General features: G+C 47.9%; 1 protein-coding gene across 15 annotated transcripts in view; it reads right to left on the reverse strand.

Moving 5' to 3' along the window:
- Nucleotides 1–17,081, reverse strand: part of SRCIN1 (SRC kinase signaling inhibitor 1) — a 1,709,922-nt gene that overhangs the window by 480,170 nt on the left and 1,212,671 nt on the right. The gene's annotated exons all lie outside the window — the stretch shown is intronic.

Below are 17,081 nucleotides of genomic sequence, written 5' to 3' on the forward strand. Positions count from 1 at the left end.
CAATGAACTGGGCGAAGAGCTGAGCCCACCTCCGCGAGCGAACACACACACACACGCGAAAACACACACACACACACACACACACACACACACACACACACACACACACACACACACACACACACACACACACACACACACACACACACACACACACACACACACACACACACACACACACACACACACACACACACACACACACACACACACACACACACACACACACACACACACACACACACACACACACACACACACACACACACACACACACACACACACACACACACACACACACACACACACACACACACACCACCCCCCCCCCCCCCCCACCCACCCAAACCCACCCCCCCCCCCACCCACCCACCCACCCACCCAAACCCACCCCCCCCGCATTAGAACCACCTCGGTGTCTGCCACAGCGGCATGGAATGTTCAGGATGCAGTGAAGGGACCCAATCACAAAATCAAGCCATTGCCATTAAACGGAAGATAAATGGCTTCAAAACCCCGCGTGTTTAGAGTCTCCATGCCATGAAACGCTCAGACGCCAGGCCCCGTGTTTACCTGTCGTGCCAGTAGATGCGAGGCATTAGGAGCCCATGCAGGATGGTGGGGGCACTGGGGACGAAGGGCTGTCGGTGCTGGTATAGTTCCTTAACCCGTATATGTAGTGCCAGAGTGGACTGGACTGGAGTGGAGTCAGTCATCCCACTAAGTGGAGTGCCAGCAGGTGGGCAGAAACTATTACTCGTGGGGAAGAATCGCCCATCATTCGCAGCAGTGCCACCATCGTCGGAGAGAGCGAGTGCTGCCATAACGAGCAGTACCACTGTGTGAAAGCTCCACCCAGCCTCTCTGCTGCGAGACCCTCTGCTGGATTTTCAATGTCACACTGGCAAGCTTACCCGACTTGTCCCTAAAGAAGCCACGTGGGAAATACAGATGGTCTTCGGATACACCTTCGCTCAATCATGGGAACCCGATTTCCTGCGTCGTGGCAAACTGGGTGGTCCCCAGTGCTTAGTGCCAGTCCATGTTTGATTCCAGTGGACTAGCACCGGCAATAAATGAGAGGAGTCCCCAGAGGGCCCCTGTGCATGTCCAGCACGAAATGCAAACCTGATCCGACCAGTTTGGGAGTAGTGTCTGACCGCAATCTTGAATCCACACCTAACAAAATGCCTGCTAAACCCTCTGTGGCAGCCTTGCCACGCCGGGGTGGAATGCAAAGAATGACACGCTGCGATTAGGGGCGAGTTAACTTCAAAGGCCCATTATCCCCCATCCTTACCTTGCCAAACCTGAGGACGAGACACAAAGCACAGAAAACATCCAGCCGAAGAGGAAGGGAGAGAAACCTCTGCTGCTGTTACCCGCACTGTCCCCAGAGCTATTCCACTGGCGAAGATTTACCAGATATCTGTGATACTGGACTTCTACCAATGAGAGGGAACAGAACAAGCAAACAATTCCCTGGACCAAGCGCAGAGTCAAGAGAAGGGGCCTCGAGGATGCGCTGCACATCTGAGAGAAAATGCAGCAGACATGGAGGGGCAAAGGCACAGGATAACTAGTTCCAGCACCTGTCAGATGCCCACGGTTGCTCCATCGAAACCCAAACGTAAAGTTGCAGCTCAAGGGGAGTCCATGCCCAATCTGAATGGCTTTCGCGGGACACAGTCAGCACCGCTCTATACCACAACGAAGCAGAATTTTACACCGTATGTTATGTGGGGAGTTTTATAAATCACAGTCTTATGCCACTGGGGCATCATGGTGCTGTCGGAAGTTACTGCCAATAGGGCTAACAGCTCCAACAGTTCTCCTCTTCACAACAGCATAACCATTGGCTCCGCGGCAGTCCTTCTGAACACAGGAACCAGCGTAGCTCGCCTCTCACCTTGAGATGACTTAAACGTTAACAGAAATTGCCAAAAATCCAGACCGCAAGCATGAATTTGGATAGGCTTTGGGAAGGCACTTGGGTGATCCCAAAGCAAAGCCCAATCTAGCATATTTACCCTGGATCCTAACCTTACCACTGGGAGCTGCCCAGCATCCAATATCCTGCTAGGCCTATCAGAAAACTCGCCCACTGCTTCCTGTATTGCCAATGTTTTCCTATGAGAAACTGATTTCTGCTGGAGCTACAAGTGTTAACGTTTGGCCGTGGCACAAGCGCTGAAACTTGATAAGTCCGTAGCTGACCGCTTATTCAACGTTTAACAAGTAGAGTCGAGGTGCAAGAATGCTCCTAGAGATTTTCTTTAATACACATTACTTGTCTTTTACCTATACCTTAATCACCTTTAACAAGATATAAAGTAAGTATACTTGTCTAGATCCTCTGTGTGTGCATTCCTTTATTGCAAGTAATACAGAGTCCCCTTGACTATATAGATCTTCTCCAGGCCCCCCCTAAGTGTTTGCCTGCATTGGCCAACCACAGTTACCACTAGATGAGCTGCCTTCCTAGGGTTGGGAAGGTGTGGCCGGTCCTCTTAACACATTGAGGTGAGCAAGTACTGGCACAATTCATCAAGAGCCAGCGATGAGGGAAACAGCGCTCACATGCAGTGCCACAGATTAGAGCAGCAGCCAGTTCTCACACTGGATAACTGGTGTCGCTGCTACAATAGAATGACCCCGTGCCAGATTCAAGGTTTGGAAGCCGTCTGCATATATTGCCATAACTGTGAGCTGAATGGGTCCTCACATTGAATACAAGGTCAGTAGTTGAACGGAACCATCCTAACATTTCTTTTAGCAGTATCCTTACTGAAGAATAAAGCCATCACCAATGATGGTGTACACACCAAAAGCAGACAGCTCAGTTTTTCCAAGAAAGTAAAATCCGCAGTAAAAGTCTACTCTGAGCTGAGTAACCACCCCTAGGAATGGCAGATGTAAAAAGGGGCCTGAGGCGAAGAAAGTGAGAGGGGTGGGAAGGTTAAATAAGGAAAGAAAGAGGCAACAAGAATCAGGAGACTATGAGGACAATGACCCTGACAGTGTTAGGGAGAATTCTCATAAATGGCTGATTTCCCTTACCTACAGAGTCCCCCAGCAGCTTTGCTAGATTTCTAGGATTTATATTTTTCACCTGGTAAGAGTGTGAGCCTTTTTTTCCCACTCTTACATGTGTTTTGCTATGTGTGTGATCACTTTTTGTGTGATCTTGGGCTCTGGAGCCTCACCTACTCCATGAGCACCACTTTTTGTGTGTGTTACACAGCACCTTCAGTGCAGTGACAGAGGCTTGTCTTTGAGACTTCCCACTGACTTCCTTTTTCTGGGGCTGACTACTGTCCCCCAGAAACATGTAAAGTTGCCATTAACTTTATATAGTCACTTTAAACCACAGACCCAGTACACCCCATTTTACATGGAGTATTGGAAAGGGTTAACTCTTATCCCTTTTTGTCTGTGCCTCTTGGAGCCTTGTTTCGCTCCCTTAACATTAAGACTTGGCTGGTGGCAGTGGTAACTACCCTAACTTTTCTACCGCGATTATATTATATAAACGTGGTACTGTTTTAGGCTATTATATTAGCCTCGAATATAAACCCGCTTGACCAAATACATTTTATTTTGGTTCCGGCTGGGTTTATTCGCCATTTCTTTTTGTTAAAGTCTTTTTTGTGTTTTTCTCTGAGCGCCAAACCGGGGATGATTCCTTTGTTTGCCATCTTTTTGCGGGCTTCTTTATAGAAGCGCTCCCTAAGGCGCCTGAAAGTATAGGTAGGCAGGATGTGAGGGAGGGGTCTTCGGACCCCTGCCATGGGTTCCCTTGGTACCCCAATTCGCACTCTTGTCCGATTGGCTAAGGGGACTAGCCATGCCAGGCCAGCCACCCTGCTGTGTGATTGACAGCCAGGCTGTATGAATGGGGGAAAACTGCATAAAAAGCAGGTCTCTAGGACTGGAAGAGCAGAGTCGCCACTGGAACGAAAGAACCAACGAGGAACTGGAAGAAGAGGACCCCTAGCACGACTGAACTGCCCTGTGAAGCCCTGCTTCTGGTCTGAATCCCCAAATACGACGACAGAGAAGATCCTTCAGGAAACTTCTTCCCTTGAGCTGGTGGGACCAACCAGTTCGGCCAAACTACAAGCCAGGACCCCTCCTCTGGTCGAATTCGCTGTACAGAGCTACAGTGGGCCAGATAGCCAGGAAGATCGGACGCTGCTTGGGTTTTAAGGAGCACACCTTTTATTCGTTGTTTTGCTCTGCTGCTGGCTTCTTCTCTGGGTGGCGCAGGACCCTGCAGCCTTCCTACTTCGCGTCAGTCCGACAGTCGCTTCAGGAACCATGAGCCTGCAGGAACAACCAGGAACGTCCGCCTCAGCTACAGCTCTCTCTCCATTTTTAGGTACTGTGCAAATCCGGTTGTCCGTTTCGGTCAGCCGCAGTGAAAGTGTTTGAAATCTTTCTCCAATCCGAGGGCTTGTCCTTCTCTTCTCTTTGAACTAACTTTTCTACCAACCAACCTCGTTCGGAATCGGTGCCACAAACTTTACCGCGGACTACCCTGAACTGTGTGATCATGAGCAAAAGACTTTTGACCCATTGACTTTGGCCCTAAGCCTTTTCTATCTGATCTCCTCACTGTAGTCTCTCTTGTTCAATTGCCCTGAGTACTTACCTGTTGGTTTTGCCTAATTTCTAATAACTTTGTCTTCCCCTCCCTTTTTAAATTGCTGGAGGGCCATTTTGCTCCCACTTCATTTTGTGAGCTTAACTTGTCTGGAATTTAAGGGAAGTGGTGTGGTGTATTTATTATTGTGATTTTTGACTTGCTTAGAATACTGAAATGTTATACAACTGTTGAGTAAATAAATATATATTCTTTTACTTAGAAACCTCGAGTCAGTGTTTGCCTGAATCATAGTAATTGCTGTCCTTTGTGTAACTATTTGTACTACTCACTTACTCTTGAGATAAGTCTGGCTGCTCCACTACTGCTACCACTATAACTGTGTAGTACAGGCTTGTACCAAAGGTGAAATTGTACTGTCACTTGTAGTCTTAATTTTGTATAGTGTTCCCAAAGGGTACTGCATATAACTCTGCCTAACACACAGCACAATTCCTGTCCGAAAAGACAAATCTCTTCTGCTTCTAGAAGACAAAGAAGACTCTAAGCTTTGCAGCAACCACAAGACTTGGGTTTGAAGGAACGTCAGGGTCTTGCATATCTCCTGCATCCATCTACTTGTGCACAGATTGTGGGCACAGGTCTGGAAGGAGGATGCCATGTCCCCCAATCCAGTTCTCCCTTAAGAACCACCTCCTTCAAAATGGCTTCACTGTCACCTAAGCCCCCTAGGAGAAGAACCACTGTACCACCAGTACCTTTTCCTGATGCTCTGAAAGTGAATCAAACAACGTTTTTGATTGTAAACACATTTCAGCCACCTAGTTTCGCCATCTGAGTATCTGGCAAATTCTTTAGTTTGCTGTATAGCTCTGCCTCTGGAACCCTCTTTGGGAACCCCAACACCCAAACATTTGCTGCCTTCCTGTCATTTTTAACATGCTCCAGTTTGTTTGCAAACAGGAACATGGCATTGCCCTTGACAGCCACGTCGTTCTGTGCTCCAGCCTCCGTGTTGGCAACCCTGGTATCCAAAGCAATCAAACCTTCATTTGTTATTTACATCCCCTGCTCCACTCCCCTTATCCAGCCCTGGATAGCCTCTAAACTTTACTCAACGTATGTTAAATACTGCTCTAGCTTGTCCAACCAAATATTCAGGCCGCAAATGGCAGTCATATCTCTTAGACCCTAGTAGACCTCCCTACTTTCTGTTTTCTCTGTCTAAGTCCTTTTGGAGATTGCCCAGCGGGTTTATGAAAATCACTTTTTGGACAGCATGGCTACTTCTGTCTGTGGACAGCCATCTCTAGAATGTCCAATTCTGTCATCCTTCCCCTGCTCTGAATGCTCTCCTGGGGAAAGTCACAGAGACTCTAAATGACCACAGCCACAGGCAGAGGATCTCCTCTGTGGAGGGCTGTGGAGCAACCACTGGGCCTTCAGATGGTGGCAAACCCCCAGCGCCCCCCGTTAATCACCTGGAGCCCTTCCAAGTAACTACACAAAGCCCGCTTCACCTCCAGCACCAGGGTCCAGCTGGCCATTTTAGGTGCTCTCATCATGCAAAGACAATCCTTCAGACCGGAAAAGCACTGGCCACATTAGCTAGAAAGCCCAGCCTGGGAGAGCAGGTCCTCGTGCAACACACTAGTGACAGGGGTACAGAAAACTCCAGATGATGTCCACCAACACACACACAGTCGTGCCGACTCCTCCGGTCCAGTGTTTGGACTTGGGAGACGCACCTGATCTTGTGCAGTCTGGTTGACAGTAACAATTCCCAACACTTTATACAGAGGCAGAGAAGTGGGTTGTCATTGGTCGTCTCTACTGCAGTGTCCCTGTGAGGGGGCTGCAGTGGGTCCTTGCAGAAAATGCTGTTGATGCAGGAAGGACATGCTACTATCTTCTTTTTATGCAGTACCAACTACTAGGAAAGAAGTCTTCACGTAAACACATCTGATTTCAAATGTATTCCGATAGAGAAGAGACCAGTGCTTGCTCTGGATGTAGGACCCGTTTAGTTAGCAAAAAGAATGCCGTCCTCACATTGTATGAGGTGCCAGTGGATGGGGCAAAAGAAACCCAAGCATCAGATTGCATGCTTGCTGCGAGGGAAGATAGTCCACATACTGCATGCAGTACCACAATGGTCGGTTGGAGTTGGTCCCTAAGAAGCAAAGAATTCAGCCGTTCTCACGCTCAATGCATGAAGATGCCAGTGGGGAGAAATGTGGGGCCGAGAGAGATCACATTGGCTGCAGAGGCAGTTGAGTGGCAGGAACAAGCCTTCAAATAGATGCCCTTCCATTGGAGTTGACATGATCAAGTTCTCACACAGGAGGCAATGTTCACAGCTAGGGCAGGAGCAAATCCTCACACTGGATTTAAGATGCAGAGATGCATTTCTTCATGCCAATGCAAATGTCTGCATAAATTACTCTTGTTGGGGGAAACAAAGGCCTGGGGTTTCGAACTCTGCTCCAGCAGCTCTTCTGCTGCACATTAACTCACCATCTATAGCACAGCTGCACGCTAGCCGCCATGCTTAGCAGGTAAGCAACTAGCACGACAAGATCGACAATGAAAACTCTAAATCGTAGGGGTGTGCCTGTGCACATCCATGACCTGAAACGATGCTTGATCAATCCTGTTCCGCAGTTCAGCACTTTGCATGGACGCTAGGAGGGTGGTGAGAAGATGGCTGCACAAGGGCCAAAGTACTGGTATTTCCCTGAAGGTCGTTATCTTTAGAGGAAGGCATGGAGGCACTTCCCTTAACAGCCCAAGAGGAGATTATCTCTATTGGCATTCGCAAAGTAAACTACAACACCGGAGATTGCTCTTGGTTGGCAACTAAATCTACACAGAGAACCCCCAAACTTTAAAGCCTTGAAGAATTACTTTTCAGTTGATCTCCCACTCGTCTGCATCATGTCACAATCCATTAAGAGTACCTACTTCCACATCTCCAAGTACAAATGGGACATGTGACAACGTGATCGCCCCAGACACTGTCACAAGGTCCTGGGAGTGAGGTCACCACCAGGAAGTACACAGTACACTTTATAACATATCCCATGGAAAGGTTTTCCAAACCATTTGGAAGGCCCAAACAAATAGTGAAGGAATCCCATGAAATCACCCCTCTCGAGAGGAAAAACCTGCAAAAGGTCTTTCTAAACAACTACAGATACAAGGGCAGCAAGACTACGGGGAAACCCTAAACAACCTGTTGGAAGTACCTTTCCCACCCTGAAAGAAACACGTGTGGGAGACCCTCACCTCCCTCCATGGCAGCACCCATGTTGACTGGGAGAAGGACAGCTCGTCGCGGGGAAAATGAGAAAAGAAATAGACGGATCAGGGCACTGAAGCACAAAGGTGATTTATTTAAGATCAACCCATTTTGGTCCAGTAGGGAAACTAGAGTTTAGTAATCAGATATTCTGGTTCCAAAGTCAAAAACATGGCATTTTACCAAATCTCCATCTCATCTTGTCACTCGCTTGCATTTAATATATAGGCCACCATGCAGGCATTCAGTTTGTTGCCAAGCATTTCCACATTTACCAGACAGGAAAGCCGAAGCAGCGGGGCATAGATATTTACACAAGATCACACCATTTAAGACATGCACTGAAATCTGGATTAGAATCAGTGGAAATACCCTTAATCCCTCAATGACACTGCATTATGGGACATCAAATAAGACTTTATACTAATAGTGGGCCTGTGTATGCTTTTTACCAATATGCATTGGAAACCGCAGGTTTCAGTATGTTCATACACAGGGAATGACCATTGGCAAAAAACACCCACTATTCACAACTATCAGCATAATCATATTTAACAGTTCAGTAGTCCAAAAGATTAAATGTCTGGGCTTGCAGACAACGATAGGGATAGTCATTGTTACACTGAAATGATGTCCAAGATTATAATCCAGTCACTGATTAAAATTCTATGATATTGTCATTAAACATCTAACAAGTCCTCTTGATGTTACATTGTATAATAAACTGTGCTTTAGTTTAATTCCAAGCAGTCATACATTTTTGACAGATAAAAATATAAGAAGATGAAGTGACAGTTTTGGTCAAATGATGAAGCTGAGATCAGAACCTGGTTATTATTGCTCCAAAGTCTGCAATTTAGCTGCTAGGCCTGCCTATTATTTTAGATGTATTGTCACAGAGGAATGGGTGTGCAGTCACCTGTTATTTAAAAAAAAAAGTTGATAAAATGGAATGATGGTAGATCAACCTCGGGACCTATGCTCACCACACGACATATGCATAGACCCGTGTACTCTGGGTGGACACAGCTTACAGGCGCGGTCCAACTTGTCATAATAAGTTGGGATAGGTCAGCCAGGAGTACACATGTCATCTCAGAAGGGGAGGGCCAAACCTAAGCCCTGCCATCGCCAGCCAAACTAACTAACAAAGGCTCCATAGATCCACTCTGCCCTTTTGTTGAGCCCTGTAGCTGGTGGCAGCATGCACATACTAATCAGAGTTTAATTCAAACAGGCCCTCATGGGCCCTGGCTGAAGAGGATAACAAAGGAGACAGGAAAGCCCAACACACTTTCATATGCACTGTGTCAACCTCAAGCCAGCTCCCACACTCAGTATCGATTAACAGTGAAATGTCATGTCTGGGACTGCGTGTTGTTAGGATGCAACTCCCAGGCAGGCCGAGGGGTGCTAACTCAGTGAAGGCCTAACGCCTTCCCTTCCCAAAAGGAACGCAGCCCCAGACCGACAGCAATTTAAAACTGTGGTTTATCACAGTCAAAAACCAGCAGGGATCAGCATGAAGAACAGGCTCCTACAACTTCTCAAAGATCCCTGGCTCGCAGGCCAGTTTTGTAGTGCTATTTCGTCAACATGACATCACAATCTCGGCCCATCTCCAGTAAAGCAATTGTGCGAGTGGAATGGGCGTTGAGTGGTAGTTCCCCTCTAGAAGCCCCTATAGCTGTTAGATTATTGGCTCTTCCATGTCAGATGGCTGGTCTGGTACATCCCCAAAAAATGCTACTTCTACAATGTTGCAGTGTGAGGGTCTGATCATTGGTCCGTGCCCATTGTTACCCACCCCTAGGGTCCTGAACTGTGATTGGGTAGACGTGTCGCCCCAGGCCTGGGACCCAAGTCGGTTCTCAACTCGAAGTGTACCTCTTCAAGGTGATAAGAACAACTATGTGTTTGCATTGTAAAGTGTGTGAACCCCTATAGACTATGAGAGTGCTCGCTCTCAGCATGCAACACACGGCTCCTCTGTAACAACTTTGTTGCAAGCCATTGTCTGGCTGTGTGAGATTGCTCTGCTTTCCCAGCTACTATTTTCGGTTCATCATCAGCTTGGCCGGTCACGTGTCCACAGACTGTTTCTGAGCTCTGTAGCTTGGAATTAGCCTGAATTTGTGAGGAATCATTCATATTTTCTCTGCTGGTGTTACTACACTTCAGGGAAAAGAATGTTGCTCGTATCGTGATGGCCTTGCAGCAGGCCCTGTCCCACACAGCTCGCTCTTCTGTTTGCTATCACTGAGACGGTTGTGGCCTCCTTGTAATTTACCTGAGCCATGGCGTGGCTCCTAGCCTGGTCATGCTGCTTTATAGTATCCATAGGTTAGTTGTGTGTGGCGCTGTCAGGTCCCTCAGGTGCTTCTGCAGTTCCAAAGAGTTAATTGCATACACGTATCTGCAAGCATTTAAACAGGATCTCTTGCTTCTTGCTGTTTCCACGTGGCTGCAGTCAAGCTAATGACAAAATAATAAAGGCGAAGGCAGTATGTATGTGTAACGGTCCTCTAACTTATAGAACTGTACGCAAGTGTTTTTCATGTATTCGGGTGCGTGATTGTGTCCAGATGTGCGGATGGCACGTGTGCTTCATGTCTAACGCTGCTTTGTCAAGGTGTCTCTAACGACTTTGAGTACATTTCTTGGCGTTTTAAGCGAGGCTGTCAATTGAAGTGTATTTAAGGGCATCCAGAGGCTCCTCATACACTCTAGGCAATGTCTGTGCTTGCCCTGGTCTGTAAGGTTGGCGGAGTGGGTACCTCTCCTCGTATTTGTCGAGAAGGGGAGGAGTGGGGGTCGGTCCCAAATGGTACAAACGGTCATGATACTTTTGGTTCTTCTTTTGGTTCGTGTGCCTGGTGGGATGGGAGGCAGGGGTGCATTTTGACCTCCCCTCTTCAGCGTGTACAGTAGTCCTTGCCGCAGAGGGATGCCATTCAGAAGGTACGGGTATGTGGATTGTGTGAGATACCTGACCGTATTCTCACACCTACTTCCCTGGGATCTTCCATTCATGTGGCTTGGGAAGGGCCATCGCTTTGGGATTCTGACCCTGGGGGTGGCCAAGCGAGGAAAAATCACCTGAGTGGAGGGTCACAGGTGACTGGGAGGAGAATACCCAAGGCGAGACATGGTATCCCCCATTTGCCAAGTATACACCAACCCACTCTCCCCTCAGCCCTAATGGGGTATTTTCAATCACAACCCATCTCCCCGTGAACATTTCCAACAAGTACTGAGACGAGGAAGAGGCGACTGAGAAGAAGGAAGATTACCCATAGCAACAACATAGGGATACACAGTGAGGCCTATCATCTAACACCTTTGAATTGTCCCACTAATACAGTCAGGCATGGTCAGGCACTTTTCCCAAACTGTGCACACCGGACTCCAATTGACTCTCACCTGCAATATTTAAAGCATGATTCTGCCAGTGTCATGGAGCAAGCTGCGGTTGCTGGATGGAACAAGGAGGCAAAGGAGCAGACTGTGAGGACAGGAGCCCAGAACAACTGGTGGAGTGCGGGACGCTGAGATGCTGGCACTGTGTGTGTGTGAAGGGCTGCACTGTGGCAAGGGAGTCGTGTCTCCAGGCAGCCGGAGTGGGACGGAAGACAGTCTATTGGCCATGTTTGGGATAGTGCTCGTTCCCCTGGAACGTGTGCGGATCCCAGGTGTGTCTGAGGGGCAGGTGGCGAGACCCTGGCCTCAACCCAAACGCATTCAAACTGATTTGATCTGCTCGCTGGCGCTGCACTACTATGGAGGAGTTTTGCGAAGCGGGAGAAACTCTGTACTGTGCGGGTGGCCGGAGCAGGAGCAGAGTGCTGGGAAAGGAAGAGCCCAGTGAGCGAAAGCGGGAAGAAAGCAAAGCAATGTAAGAAAAGGTAAACGCAAAAACTGGTAAGCGGCAAGACAAAGAAAGCGGAATATAATTGAAAGGTGCGCTAGAGGTGCAGAAACAGAGAAAGACAGAGCAAGTGTGCTGGTGGCGCAAAAGCAGCTAAGAGGGGGGGGGTGCAAGTGACCCGAGAATAAGGAGAGGGGCACAAGCGGCCCAAAACAGAGAGAGAGAGACAGCAAAGAAACAGTTAAAAGGAAAAATGGACAATGAGGAGATGGTGAAAGTAACCCGAACATGAGAAAAGGGTGCAAGCGAACAATAGGAAACACAGAGGGTGCACAAGAGCATTGTGAGACAAAAGAGGGTACAAGAGAGCATGGTAAAAGATAAAGAGAAGTGTGCAAGAGGCACTGCAAGGTGGAAAGAAGGTGCAAGTGAGCACAACATGAAAATAAGGTGTGCAGGGCGCACAATAAAGTAAAGAAAGGACAGAGTGAAAGAGGCACAGAAGAGGAAAAGGTGCCAGAGAATAAGGAGAGGGGTTAGAGGTCAGAGGGGTCACGCCTGGGAGGAGGAAAGAACCCAGCGTTCTCGAAAGTCTCTGATACTACCTCCATGAAAGAACTGTACAGTGAAAGTTTCATCCTGACGAGAGGAACCTTTTGTTTGTGTGATACCAGAGAGGCCTAGGCTTGGGGAAGGAAACCCTGAGGGGCCCAACAGGAACTGTATCTTTTTGTTTGGAGCTGGAAGGATCTAAGCTTGGGGAAAGGAACCCCAAGAGACCGAGACCTTGTGAACTGTACTGATTTGCTGCAAGAGCCCTACGTGGAAGGTTCCAACAGCTAGCCTATTGAGTTGTGCCATTCTGAACTGGCAGAACTACACCTATTGGTAAGACTACCTGAAACCAACTGTGGTTTACATTTTCTTTTGAATCACAATTGTTTAAGAGGACCCCTTATCACACGTGGTTTAATAGTGAGGGCAAGCATAGGTTTCGACACAGACACACTTTGGTTTTTGATTTACAGACCTCAACAGCCCTTAGAAACAAGAGTTGAGGGAACAACCCCCTTAGAGTTAGGGCCAGATAGGCGTTACACCAACCCCAAAAGTATGATAAGAAAGGTTTTTCAAACTGTTACTTTAGAGTCTTTGTCTCTCTTGATACCATGCCTGTCTCACAATGTACAGAGCAGAAAGTCTGGTCTCGCCGCAGCTTCACGGGAGACCTGCTGCTTTAATCAGGAACCACAGAGAGCTCTGTAAACCAGAGGCACCCTTTGATCCACAACCGACAGGAAAATGGGTGGAACCTATTATTACATGTTTTCACCCCTTTACCTTTTCTGTTGCAAAGCACTCTGGGTATGACCTCACGCATACAGGAGATTGTTGGTGGGGGACCCAGGATTGGTTCATTAAAGTAGGCGTCGCCTACACCAATTCCCTGTGGTCCATTTGGCTTTAAAAGAGGGCCGAGCCCCTCTTTTTGGCATATCATCTAAAGGCTTCACCAGAAGCAGAAGGAAGAATTCATCATTGGAACCTAACTAAAGGAACGGTCTGACTTACATTTTCCACCAGTGAAGTAAGGTCAGGATCTCCAAGAGGGAAGCAAGATTCCCCCCCCCCACTCCTAAACATCTTCCAGGGAACAGAGGAAGATACTGAAGGCAGAGGACCCTCCAGCAGCTCCAAAACCGGTACCCAGACAGCACACTGTGTGCCCTGCTAGGCTCTGCAGCAAGCTTCCTAGGTGTGAAGTGCCAGAGAGTCTCTGAACCAAACCAAGGGCAAGGCAGCTGCCTGCAACACTCTCCTCAACTTTTAGCCATCCACCTTAAAGTACGATACAAGCCCAATGAAGAAGCTAGCAGTGCATCAACAAGCTCTACCGACATCTGCCTAAAGGGAAGTTTTCAAGCCCCTCGAGCTGCAACCAACTGCACTTCTGACCGTTGTTACACTGCAGTAGCAAAAGCCATCCGAGACCTTCAACCAATGCTTCCGTACCGCTGACCAGCACGGAGACGATTCCTGACCCCGAGCCACCATGTAGGCCAGCCTGCAGCCGTCCGTTCAGCTTTGCTCGCCCAACTGCCTGCCGCCTGATACCAGCAGCTGTCTCCCATCTAGAACCCTGTCGCAGAAGCCGCAAAGTGCCCTGAAACCAACTCAACCCTGTTGAGGACCAAGAACTCCTACAGCACAAAGTACATTGTGGTTCTGTCCCCCTGGTCTTTCTCCGAAGGCCCCTAGTGACATTTTATGAGTCATTGCTCCCGTTGTGTTGAAACCAAGTGTCCTTGAACTATTGCAATTATTTAACTATACCTACTACCCTCCTGTCAGTATCCAGAGTGCATCCCTTTTTCTTTCTTGAAACGGTCTGTCCTCTGCATTCCTTTACAGTGTGGGATGTATTTTGTAGTGTGCTAGAACTGTCTGTTGCGATAATAATAACGTAGATATTTGTATAAAAGCTTGACTGGACAGTCCCTTTTATCATTTGGTAATAATTGTATTTTCACTGTGTTTCAACTAACCAACGATCCATAACCTTGGGGAGATAAGCCTGCCGTTCCGTCCACATTACCAAAATTGGACAAGAAGGCTTATAATTTGCTTGTGTTTCCAATCTGTTTGGATCCCTTCTGGTGTACTAGAGGTGTGAGGCTGATTGATGGTTTAGAAACCAATACTCACCCCTGGAGCACTGCTACCGGAAGTTGATTCATCAGTCGCATTTTTGGTGTTCAGGTTTTTTTCTATGCATTCCCACATTTGGCAGATAAGTACATGGGTCCAATTCATGGATTAGTCACCAGAACATCCCAGCCATGTTGGAAGCTCACCACTGTGGCATCTGCATCAATTCATGGTTTAGGCATCAGCCCCATCACACCTGTGTTCCAGATTCCTTCACGGAGTCCACGCCGGTTCAAGGATTAGCAATAGCCACCTGTCGCGTCCCAAATTCCCACACTGCTGCGCCAGTGTCAATTCATGGTTAAGGTACCAGCTGCATGACACCTGTATTCCAATCTCCCTTGCTATGGTGTCTGTGCCAATCCCTTATGTGCTAGCTCCATTATCACAGCCATGCCCAAAGCTCTTTTGCGCCGTGTCGGTGCCAGAGCAGGTATTAGTTCACGCAGGATTGTAAACCAGGTTCCAAGCTTCCTAGCGGTCATGCCATGATCACTTCACGTATCGGCCCACCTCTACTGGCCTAACAAGGATCTAAGAAGTCCTGCACCTATTCATGCGTTAGCACCTGAACCCAGCTCCCTCTCTTTCAGATCTGCCAGAGCCCCATGGACCATGAAACGGGGCGCAGTGTCAGTCCCAGCGACATGAACCAATCATTGTAAGCAGGGTCAAGCTCGTCTGCTGCTCGGTCAGCATTCAAGATGCATATTTGCTGCCAATGGCAAGCGTCCTTCTCCCTCACACCTTGCCCCGCCCACCATGACCCCATGTTAGATAATGTACACTTACAGCAATGCTCCTGGATTTAAGCTATGCAGCTTTAGTTGTGACTAGGAAAGTTAAAAACAAACAGCTTTTGTTCTGATTGCCATTATGGGTCTTACTGTGTATCGGTTTCCAGAGAGTCTCTGTAGCACAATCCAACAATGCCCGTGGTGCGTAAGTGAAAGGTTCGAGGGTCCAGTCCACACTCAGACGGAAGAAATAATGATATAGGGCTCATTACTCTCATAACGAATAGACACCTGAAACTGTGCAGGGGCCACCCTCGCATTCTGCAAAACCGGGCAGGTTTTTTAAATTTAAAAAACTCTCAGGACTGGGGGTCAGATGCAGTGGCGTCGCCAGGAACCAAATTTAGGAGGGGCACAGAGGGGGCCACAGACAAAAGTAGGAGGGGCTGCCTGTAAAAGGCAATGTGTGACATCAGAAGCACTGCTGCAGGGAATCTTTTGTGCACACCAACTACCACACCCCACTGCACAGCCCCTCCCATCAGAATGTAGGCACTAAACCATTAAGTTACTAATGACCCATCATTAACGGTTGTGTGTGCTACATTCCGATTGGAGGGGCTGCTCCTGGCTGCAGGGGAACTTAAGAGCTCTTCACTGTTGTGCAGCGTCATTGTTTGTGGCCTGGTGTGTGTTCTGTGCGGGCAGACACAGCACTGTGGACAGAACAGAGAAAGTAGCTAGGCTAAGTTGGGAGGGGGCAGGATTTCAGAGGAGGGGCCTCCCCCTCCTCCCTATGGGACGTGTGGTCACCCTAGCATGGGGTGGGGAAGAGCGAGGGGGCAAAGTGTGGGGATTTCCCTCCCTAATTGCTGCCTTTCCCGCCTCCCACCCCAAATGGAGATGTGTCAGTGGCTAGGGGCAATTAGTTTTGTAGTGTGTGCCTCAAAATAATACATGAATGATCCCTGCAGCACCCCACATTCTGGCACCCCAGGTTTGGCAAAACTATCTTCAGAAAAAACCCGTGCAATATGACTAGCCAAAAAAGAATTGACCTAGGCCCCTGCCTCTGAGGGAAAATGGCAGTATTCACAAGTCTGACACCAGCACAGGGTTAACCAGATCGAAAGCTACAGATATATCAAGCAGCATCAAAAGGGCAATTACATTTCTATTTTCCAGTGAAAACATATTTTTACTTGGTTGTAAAATACATTGGGAATTAGATGTACATTTGTACTGCCTAAAAAATCATTTTACTTCCAACTTTAAAAAATAGGGAGTCAAATACTCCTCATTCTTACAGACTGGGCGGGCTTGAGAACTCAACTCCCACGTGAGCTGAAGTGGGAGCTCTCGCAAGAGAAATGAGGCATCGTTTTTCAAAGAGGAAGTAATCAAGGAGGCACAGCAAATCTGGTATGACGCTCATTCCTGCCCTCCTAATAGGAAGAGAGGTGGACATTACTAAAGTTCCCCAAAACTAAAAGAAATCTTTATCCCCCGCCAGCAAAGAAGGATCAGCAGCTATTCACAGCACCGAACAGTCCGACTTGAGTGATATTTTTACCACTAGGAAAAAAAAATGCTTTGGTGGATAACTGATTACAAAAAAATAAAAAAAGCTGATGATACTATTGCTTTGAATCTCAAACAACATCTTCGCAAGTATGTATTAGAAATGTGGAAGGAGTTGGGGAATCTGGAAAATAATCTCCAGAAGCTAAAGATGTGCTCAAGTCTCCAGACCAGCTGACGCAAGACACATGTCTGCACCCAACCTGAGCCCTTTGCTCAATCATGCAGGTAGTGCCGCAAAGGGAACGAGGGAAGCAGCAGCAACACAAAAGCCAGGCT

This window comes from Ambystoma mexicanum, chromosome 13 (assembly GCF_040938575.1).
Source record: "Ambystoma mexicanum isolate Mex_15411 chromosome 13, UKY_AmexF1_1, whole genome shotgun sequence".
In the NCBI taxonomy this organism is placed as follows: Eukaryota; Metazoa; Chordata; class Amphibia; order Caudata; family Ambystomatidae; genus Ambystoma; species Ambystoma mexicanum.